A 10,563-nucleotide genomic window follows, 5' to 3' on the forward strand; every position below is an offset into this window, starting at 1 on the left:
TCAAAAGTTAGTGATCAGTTAACGACGTGGTGACAGAACACACTAAGTGTTAAGTTGGGGGTGACGGGCGTCAAAGTGATAGTTGGGTGTGGCGGCGGCCAATAGCCAATAATTAGGGGTGACAAAATCCAATACAAATATAATACATTTTGTACTTATTTTGGTCTACGTTTTCAGTTGACACATGACGTAAATTTTCTTCGGAAACGAATCAGGTCAATTAGAGTTGCTTCACGTTTTCAGTTGACTTACATTCTGACGTACATTTTATTTAGACTTTATCAATTAGAGTTACTTTACATTTGATGAGTAATGTCAAATATACTACACTATCGTACTTATTTATGTGGACTTTTTTTTGTTAGTCTACCTTTTGATCGTTAAGCACTTACAAAAAAAAAAAAAAAACTAAGTACGCTCAAGTAACGTTGAAAATAACCGACCCCACGACACGGGGAATCAATTCTAGTTAAGTTAAATTGTAAAGTATGCATTGCAACAATTGTATTTTGAAACCTATATACCGATTAACCCGACCCGAATAAACAAGAAACTGATTAATCCGAATCTTACTTGGGTCGGGTTACAAGTAGGATTCCTAGAGCAAAAAGATCTGAACAACTCGAAACCCGATTAAAAAATCCGTACAAGACCCATAGTCACAATTAATATAAAAAAGTAAGGCTAAAAATAAGAGTATTCTCTTGTTATTTTTACTATTATTAGCCCTATTAAATAAGTTTTGGTGGTGATTATCTTATGATTAGCAAGTGAAATAACGAGCAACATATAATGTAGATGTTTATATTCTTTGCAAAAAACCGTTGCCGGAAACTAAAGGCGATGCTGGCGAATAAAAATATTCAACTTGCACTAACTTTAAATAACCACTTTAATTTAATATTCTTGGTAACAGATTAATTAAATAAGTCGTAAACTTTATGAGTCGGTCGCTTTAAAAGTGCATCGAATAAGATTTGCAAAATTTTTGAACAGTAAATTACCAGCAACCGATAAATGATTTTTGGGTGTGCAGCTTTTTTTATGATATATAAATCTAGGGTAGGGTAGTCTTGAAAAAATATATTTATCAGACTTTTCTCTTCGGATACAAGTCATACGTATATTCTCTCTCATTTTTTAAACGTCAATAACTTTTTATATGATATTATTTAAAAAAAATTACACCATAAAATCGAGCATCTTTTTATGTTTAATTTGAGTACCCTGTTGCTATATAAAATATGAAATTAAAAAAACCCCAAAAATATGTGGTGCATTTCTATATTTTATAACATTTTTGTGCTGAAATTTTTGTACTATATTTTTTACTACATTTTTGTGCTGAATTTTTTATGCTATATTTTTTTTTGCACTAAATTTTTTATGTTGTATTTTTTGTACTGGATTTTTTGTGATATATATTTTTGTACTAGATTTTTTTGTGTTGTATGTTTGAAAAAACAAAAGGGCAACGGTTTGTGTTTTAGGACAAAATACTCTTTCATCCTCTTTATAAAGAGTGTCACATGTGTAGAATTTTTATATATTTTAATTAGCAAATACCTGTATTATTTATACTTATTAAACATTTAAAAATTGAATAACAACATAAAAAATTCTACATCTCAAATATTGTTTGGTATTGATTTCAACTTCCGTATAAAACACTCGGTTAAATTTGTTTTATTGAAATCATTAATGCTTTATTCATAGTTTGATGACTCTGGGACCAACAAGAACTAGCGCCTACAATGGTGCATCAAGAACAATTTATATGCTGCTTCTAACTCATGTGTCCGCCTAGTATGGTGCATCTAACCTATACAATGGTGTGTCAGCCTTATGTGTCTTCACAACCATTTTTTTTACGTCGCACACATTTACCTTTTCATTATAGTACACATGTCATGTACCAGTAACAACTTCTTCTGGCATGTCTTATGATTTTAACTTTCTATACTTTGTAAATAAAAATATGGTATTCACCATGGGAGAGAGATGGGAGGACGTAGTATACAGGAAGAATCGGAGAGGTGCGGCAAACGGAAACCAGTGACAACCTTCTTTGTTACCAACCGGTAAATGATTTTTGGGTGTGCAGCTTTTTTTATGATATATAAATATAGGGTAGGACAGTCTTGAAAAAATATATTTATCAGACTTTTCTCTCCGGATACAAGTCATACGTATATTATTATTATTAACATATAAATAAGCAACTTCAATATGCATACATGTGTTGTAACATGTGCTTAGGGAGTTTTTCAAAAAAAAAAAAAAAAAAAACTAGAATTTTCCTTTTTAACACTAAAGTTTTTATCTTTAACAATTTAAGTTTAAAGTTTAATCTTTGTTTCCTTTTAATCCTAAAGTTTTAATATTTGACAATTTAAGTTTAAAGTTTTAATCTTTAGTAATTTAACCATTTTGATTAATTTGATTTTTCACTCATAATTCAAAAGTTTCTATCTTATACGATTTAACCAATTTGATTAATTTGATTTTTCACTTCTAATTCAAAAGTTTTCATCTTTTTCAATTTAACCACTTTGATTTTTTTTTTACTTATGTGTGGTAATCTTGGCTTTTGGGGGGGTTTTTTAAACAAAAAATGGTTATGCATATGGTTGTTAAAACCTTGACTTTTGGGGTTTTTTTTAAAAAAATAATTTTTTTACTTTTCACCCAAAAGTATTTCATAAAATAGTTTTAACCAAAAACTATTTGCTTTTTTTTACTTTTAACACAAAACTTTTTATATTTTCCAATCTATCCTCACAACTTTTTTTTTATTTTCAGCTTTGGTCCTTTATAGTTTTTTCCGCAAATTTTTCGCTTTATACTTCGTTCTAAATTTTGTGACTTAACACATCGGAACGTGCGTCTTTGGTTTAACGTTTTTACGTTTGGTTCTAAATTTTACGAGTTAACACGACACAACGTGTGTGTGAGGGTGAACGTTTTTACATCGTCTATTTTTTCCCGTTTGACAGGTTCAACATAACGTCCGCGTCTTAAATCGACTTTGTTTTAACTAAAGAATCCCCGCCGCATTGCGGCGGGTCGTAGTTCTAGTTCTCTCTCATTTTTTAAACGTCAATAACTTTTTATATGACATTATTTAAAAAAAATTACACCATAAATATTTTTATGTTTAATTTGAGTACCCTGTTGCTATATAAAATATGAAATTAAAAAAACCCCAAAAATATGTGGTGCATTTCTATATTTTATAACATTTTTGTGCTGAAATTTTTGTACTATATTTTTTACTACATTTTTGTTGTGCTGAATTTTTTATGCTATATTTTTTTTGCACTAAATTTTTTATGTTGTATTTTTTGTACTGGATTTTTTGTGATATATATTTTTGTACTAGATTTTTTGTGTTGTATCTTTGAAAAAAGAAAAGGGTAACAGTTTGTGTTTTAGGACAAAATACTCTTTCATCCTCTTTATAAAGAGTGTCACATGTGTAGAATTTTTATATATTTTAATTAGCAAATACCTGTATTATTTATACTTATTAAACATTTAAAAATTGAATAACAACATAAAAAATTCTACATCTCAAATATTGTTTGGTATTGATTTCAACTTCCGTATAAAACACTCGGTTAAATTTGTTTTATTGAAATCATTATTGCTTTATTCATAGTTTGATGACTCTGGGACCAACAAGAACTAGCGCCTACAATGGTGCATCGAGAACAATTTATATGCTGCTTCTAACTCATGTGTCCGCCTAGTATGGTGCATCTAACCTATACAATGGTGTGTCAGCCTTATGTGTCTTCACAACCATTTTTTTTACGTCGCACACATTTACCTTTTCATTATAGTACACATGTTATGTACCAGTAACAACTTCTTCTGGCATGTCTTAAGATTTTAACTTTCTCAGACATAACCCGCACACATATATCTATATATACATGTATAGAGGGGATTGCTCTGTTGAGAACTGTCCCAATTTGCGAGAACCTGTGATAAGCACATCCAAATTACATAGAATATATTTAATTGTGTTTAAAAATGTTACATTTAATTTTTTTCTAGATAATCCTATATCAAAAGAATCTATAAAATCATGTGTAAAATTTAAAACACGATGTCTATATAGACTTCTTACAATTTTAAAACGTTTTTGACTTTGTAGCCAACTCCTAATATATATATATATATATATATATATATATATATATATATATATATATATATATATATATATATAGGATTAGGTTCAAACGTGAACATTTTCTCCAGCGTGAACTGCGTGAACTGATCTGAGCCCTTGATTTTTATGATCTTGAGATCAAAGTGAGTGGCATGATAGTAAATATGTGGTTAATTTTTTCCATTTAATTAAATGAAAAAGGGTATATCTGTAATTTCCGTTTTAAATTATTTGCATAAATCTCGTTCTCTCTCACAAATCAATATTCAAACTTTCTTCAACATCCAATTTTCTCTCTCACCTTCACCATAATTGAAGAAAAGATAGGGGTTGTTCGCCGGATCGTTTTATCACAGGAAAACTCTGTTCCTCGTCTCATAGTTTTTCTGATCAACAGATGAAGTTCGCTGTTTCGTTTCTCAGATCCGAATCGAACAAAAGGTGAAGTTCGCTGGATCGCCGGATCGCTGATCAATAGGTGAAGTTCGTCGGATCGCTGCATCGCCGGAATCAAAGAAAAAAAGTCGGATCTCTCGATTTCTCTCGGTATGTTTTTTGGAGATTTAGTGTTTTGTGTTTGTGCATTTTGTTGGTTTTTTGTGGGTTTTGTATCAAATCAAATCCCTAACAGAATAACCGCATCTGATCCGTCGTTTTGATCCGTCCTAAAAATTTAATATTCTATCAGCATACTTTTCTTCTATTGCGCTTTGAATTATTTGGAGGTATATATTATTTGCTAAAATACATTTATGTTGATAACAGGGTATATCAGATAAAAGTTTGCAAATGATTTTCGAGAGTTATCTTCATCTAGAGTCACTCGGTATGTTATTTTGATATATTATTATCTGTGTGTATAAATATATATATCAACATATTAACTTATGACCAGGTCCAAAAGTTATCAAATTAAAGTTTTATTTTTCTTTTTTTATTTTTCATTTTTTGCATTTTTGGATGCTTGATTATGTAGGTGCGTCAAGATAACAGACGGGGGCTTGCGGCATGTAATGGTCAAGTGCTCTGGCCTCGAGAGCCTAAATCTTTATGCACTTTCAAGGTACAACCGTGTTTACCAAAATGAAAATTTGACTCAGTTATGTCGTGTTGGGGTAAATTTGATTTATAAAGAATTCATTTATTTTGTTTAGCTTTACAGATGGAGTTTATAAAAAAAATGTTAGTTTTGGCCCATCTCAGATTCTTAGATCTTTGTTGTGCTCATGTATAGGTTCATTATTTCATTTACCATACAAGCTTAGTTTATTGTTATTATTTATTGGATAGAAGTTTATGTTTTCACTTTCTGATGACAGAATCTATCCGATGATAACGCTTTTCTCTATAGCCAAATGCAAAAACATTCGTACTCTCAGTTGTATGATTTACATTTTACAATACTGAAGTGTTTGCAATCTTCTAACATCGACATATTCATACGATGTTTGGGTAAGGCACAAATTAAGCATGGTTAACGGTTAGTCTTTAGTGCTACTTATTGTTTGGAGATTGCAAAAAGTGTGCGGTGCTTTGACTTTATAAGTCAAAAGGGATACACATCACATACACTTTGACTTTATAGGTCAAACAAGCCATATTTCAACTTGAATACAACTTCAGACATGATTAGTCAAGCCTGCTATATTTCATCTTAAAAATTGATATGACTTCATAAAAGATTTTCACAACTCTATAACATCAATTTTTATGTTGGTTTTATTCTTTAACTAAATCCATAATGATTTGACAACCAAAAGCACTAGGTTTGAATTATAAAGTCAAAGTCTATACCATATATTGAATTGTCCCAATCTCGCAACATTGGACCGTGCATGTATTTTCTTGATCGAAAGACGAAAGACATACCCTTTGACTTTTTAGGTCAAATAGACTTCATTTCAACTTCGAAATTGATACGATCATTCTCTCTTGAAATACCAACTTCATAGTAAGAAACAGAAACATGGCAGCATTTATGTCAAAATTATGAGAAATTGTTGTTTTTACATTTCAGTTTCTTTTCAAGTCGAAACATTAAGGTTGCAATGCCTGTTAGGAACTATACTACATCGAGCATGAAATTCAGGTACTAGTCTATTTCTAACTAGAACTACAGTTTTGATGTGTTATTTGAATGGACTATAACTATACATCGTCATTATTAGATGTGTCATTAGTTTTTTCACTGCTTTAAGGCGATGTACACATGTGTATTCTGATGTTGCTTGTTTTTAAGGCGCTGTACACATGTGTATTCTGATTTTTGCTTTGGTTTTAAGCCGTTGTACACATGTGTATTCTGATTTTTGCTCTGTTTTTAAGGCGCTGTACACATGTGTATTCTGGTTTTGCTATGTTTTTAATGCGATGTACACATGTGTATAGCGTCTGTTTATGTGATATCTCATATTTTTTTGTGTATTGAATGTGTAAATTTGTTGATGTACACTTGTGAATTATGCAAAGTACTGATTGCTGAGTTTTTTGTGTTATTATAGGAGACGTCGTAAACGAGGAAAGTGGAGATGGAAGGTCGATAAGGATGATTCACGTATGAGGTCGATAAGGATGATTCACGTATGTTTTTTGCTTGGTCGATAAGGATGATTCAGCATACAACGCGGCGAATAGTTGTAAAAGACTATGTCTTTTTTATTTTTCCGATTATGTTGCGTTTATTGTTTTCACGAAACTGGAACTTGTAATTGTATGTTTTTTTTTGGTTTGGCAAACATTATGGAAATTGTTATTTGCTTAATATAAAATAGGTTTACAAGTTTTGTTTATATGTATGTATTATGTAGCTAATTACACATATGTACCATGCTGAGTACACATGTGTACTGTTCAATTCATATCAAAGTACACATGTGTATACCGTCGAAATATGAATGTTACGTGAATCTTAAAAATCATAATCCAAATTCTGGTGGTAAAATCTAAAAAATAAAAATGAAATAAAAGATAATGTGGATAATGAATTTAAAATAGGAAAGATGTAACTTAATTCAATTATTAAAATAATGATTTAAATCTAATTTTTTATATAATTACAATCATACCCTTAACAACTAAAAAGGAAATCAATGGTCCAGATTAGTTCACGCATGGGATTAGGTTCACGCTGGAACCCTACCCTATATATATATATATATATATATATATATATATATATATATATATATATATATATATATATATATATATATATATATATATATATATAGGGGACCGCTAAAATGAAAACGACCTCCAGTTGTAAGAACCATGAGAACTTTTTGATCCGGCGCGAGTTGGACCAATTTTTTTTTTTCATAAACGTAGATGCGTGTATTATAAACACATTTGTAAAAACAAATTCAGAAAAAAATGTCGTGTGTGTAGTTTTGAGCACCACAAGTTTGTGTGTACGGGTACCGTAAATTTAAAAAAAATTTACGGTAACCGTAAATACAAACTTGTGGTGCTCAAAACTACACACACGACATTTTTTTTATTTTTCTTTTTACAAATGTGTTTATATTACACGCATCTACGTTTATGAAAAAATTTTTGATCCAACTCGCCCCGTACGGTGTAGTTCTCATGGTTCTTACAACTGGAGGTGGTTTTCATTTTAGCGGTCCCCTATATATATATATATATATATATATATATATATATATATATATATATATATATATGGTAGGGTTCTAGAGTGAACATTAGATTGAGAGTAAACTGTGTAAACTAATCTGAGCCCTTAATTGTTTAAATTTTAAAAATTTTAGAGTTAATTGGCATTTTCGCCCCTGAGGTTTGGGCACATTTGTCATTTTCGTCCAAAATGAAGGTTTTGTACCATTCCCCCCCCCCACGTTTGTAACTCTTTGCTATTTTCATCCAAATACCTACCCAAGTTACTTTATATCTTATTATGGGTTATTTTTAACCTAACCAAGTTAGTTTATACCTTATTATAGGGAATTTTTGAAATTTATCAATTATAAGGGGGTAATTTATAAATTATCTTCTAGATATTATTTATCAGACTTATAACTCACCTACTTCTTAAAACCCATTTCATCAGAGATAAGAAACCCTAAATCGCTGAAGAACAAGAACGGATCGTTGAAGAATCATCAATGGCCCAATCGTCTAGTGATTTGGAGCCAGATAATTGGTGTGTCAGAGGTGAAAACGCAAATTTCAATCCCGACATTACATATGGTATGTTCTATCCACCATCATCTGAGAATTGCTTGTAACCTAGGGTTTGCTTGATAAATCAATCGTTTTTTTTTTCTTTTTGTTTCAGCCAAATTTCCATGCTACTTCACCTTGGAATTTTACCATGGTGGTGAATTTGATGATGTACCAGAGTTTCATTACAAAGGGGGTAAAGTTGACTACATTGACAAGGTGAATCCCGATCTGTTTTCTGTTATTATAGCCAATGATATGATGCAAGAATTAGGTTATTCAGAGGAAGATGTAGTGATATACAACTTTAGGGAACCCGATGGGATGCTAGAATCAGGTTTAAGATCTTTGGGTACTGATTCTGATGTGTTAAAGCTGATTAAATATGCTGAAACTACTAGAACTATTCCTAAATATGCTAGAAGTTGATGTTCAGCATATCCGAACATTTCCTAAAGATGTGAATACTAAAGAGGGTAGTGAACCTCAGTATGTTGATTTGAGTGATGATAGTGATAAGGATAGTGAGGATAATGACAAAGATAGTTCTGGTGATGAGGACAGTGGCAGTGTTGAGGGGAGTGATAAGAATAGTGATGATGAAGATTCTGATTACTTGGTTGATGAAGATCACATAATGGCCAAGTATGATGTAGATATGGATGAGTTTAGGGCTGCAGCGGACTTTGATCTTAGTGATGCAGGTGAAGATAATGAACATGCCGATGAAGAGGGTAGTAATCAAGAGGTTGACTTAGACGACTTTGAGTCTTTTGAAGATAATACGACATTGGAGTAAGCCTGTAAGATTATTAGGAAGAAGAAGAAAAAAAGTAAACCAACAGATGATGACCCTTTCTTTGTTGGCCAACAGTTCACTAACAGGGAAGAAATTAAATCGTTGGTTAAAAAACATGCAATACATTCAAGAAGGCAGTTGTGTATCACAAGAAATGAGAGTGTTAGATTTAGGGTGATTTGTTTGGGTCAGAATATTAATCTTGGTGGTTGTGAAAGTAATGTGGACAAGACAAACCAACCAACCACTTCTAAGGGTAAAACAGATGCATCCAAGACACCTAAAAAGCAGATTCTAAAACCCACTTGTCCATGGCTTTTATACATTTCAAATGTGAAGAAAGAAGGAACATGGATTATAAAAACATACCTTAACAAGCACACCTGCCTTAATACAAGGGATGTTAAGTTGTGCACCATCAATTGGCATGCCATGTAGGCATGCAGTGGCCTGCATATGGAATATGGGGTTACATGGAAGAGGTGATGGGGTTCCAGAAAGATGGGTGGATAGGGCATACTGGTTACAGACATGGAAGGATGTGTATGCATGTCTCATTGACCCAATTAATGGCATGGACATGTGGCTAAAATCTGCATGCCCAACTAAATTAGTTGCTCCAAAGTATCATGCCCAGGTTGGGAGACCAAAAAAGAAGAGAAAGAAGTCTGTAGTGGAAATTGATGAGTTGAAGGGCAAAAAGAAGCCAACTACTGGAAAAATGCCAAGGAAGGGCAACTCGTTGACTTGTAAGCTTTGCAAGGAGAAAGGCCATAACAAGAGAACTTGTAGAAACAAGCCAGGTGTTGGTCAGTCATAGCAGTCAGAGCATGTCCCTTAGTTGGATGCAGTTGAAGTTTTTGTGTAGTTGAAGTTTTTTGTGCAGTTGAAGTTTTTGGTGCAGTTGAAGGTTTTTGTGCAGTTTAAACTTTTTGTGCAGATGGTCTATAATAGATGGTCTATGTATTTTGTGCAGTCTAAGGTTTTTGCCTAGTTTTTTGTTTATAATAGATTGTCTATGTTAATTAGGTTTAAAGTTGTAGTTTTTAAACTTATGATGGTCTATGTAAGCTGTTATAGATGGTCTATGTAAGCTATGCAGTTTAAACTTATGATGTGATCTATTGAATGGTTAACTTATGGTTAACTTATGCTCCATGAATATGTAATTTGTAATTTGCAGTGTTTTAGAAACTTGCAGTTGTTTTAAAAGCTTGCGGCAGTTGTTTTAAAAGCTTGCAGCAGTTTTAAACTGTACCAGTTTTAAAAGCTTGCAGCAGTTTTAAACTGCACCAGTTTTAAAAGCTTGCTGCAGTTTGGTCGAAATGCACAAATACACAGATGGTCTATGTAAGCTGTTATAGATGGTTAACTTATGCTCCATGAATACTTGCTGTTG

General features: G+C 32.0%; 1 long non-coding RNA gene across 2 annotated transcripts; it reads left to right on the forward strand.

The window, feature by feature from the left end:
• Positions 1-4,430: 4,430 nt before the first annotated feature.
• Positions 4,431-6,741, forward strand: LOC118481911. 2 transcript variants are annotated; one of them, XR_004866337.1, is made up of 6 exons: positions 4,431-4,726; positions 4,946-5,006; positions 5,157-5,243; positions 5,500-5,632; positions 6,198-6,269; positions 6,682-6,727. It is a non-coding gene; the product is annotated as an uncharacterized LOC118481911 (long non-coding RNA). The 2 variants fall into 2 exon arrangements; XR_004866336.1 differs by having other exon boundaries at positions 5,500-6,269; positions 6,682-6,741.
• The last annotated feature ends 3,822 nt before the right edge of the window (positions 6,742-10,563 follow it).

The sequence above is a fragment of the Helianthus annuus genome, chromosome 9, assembly GCF_002127325.2.
Source record: "Helianthus annuus cultivar XRQ/B chromosome 9, HanXRQr2.0-SUNRISE, whole genome shotgun sequence".
Taxonomy (NCBI): domain Eukaryota; kingdom Viridiplantae; phylum Streptophyta; class Magnoliopsida; order Asterales; family Asteraceae; genus Helianthus; species Helianthus annuus.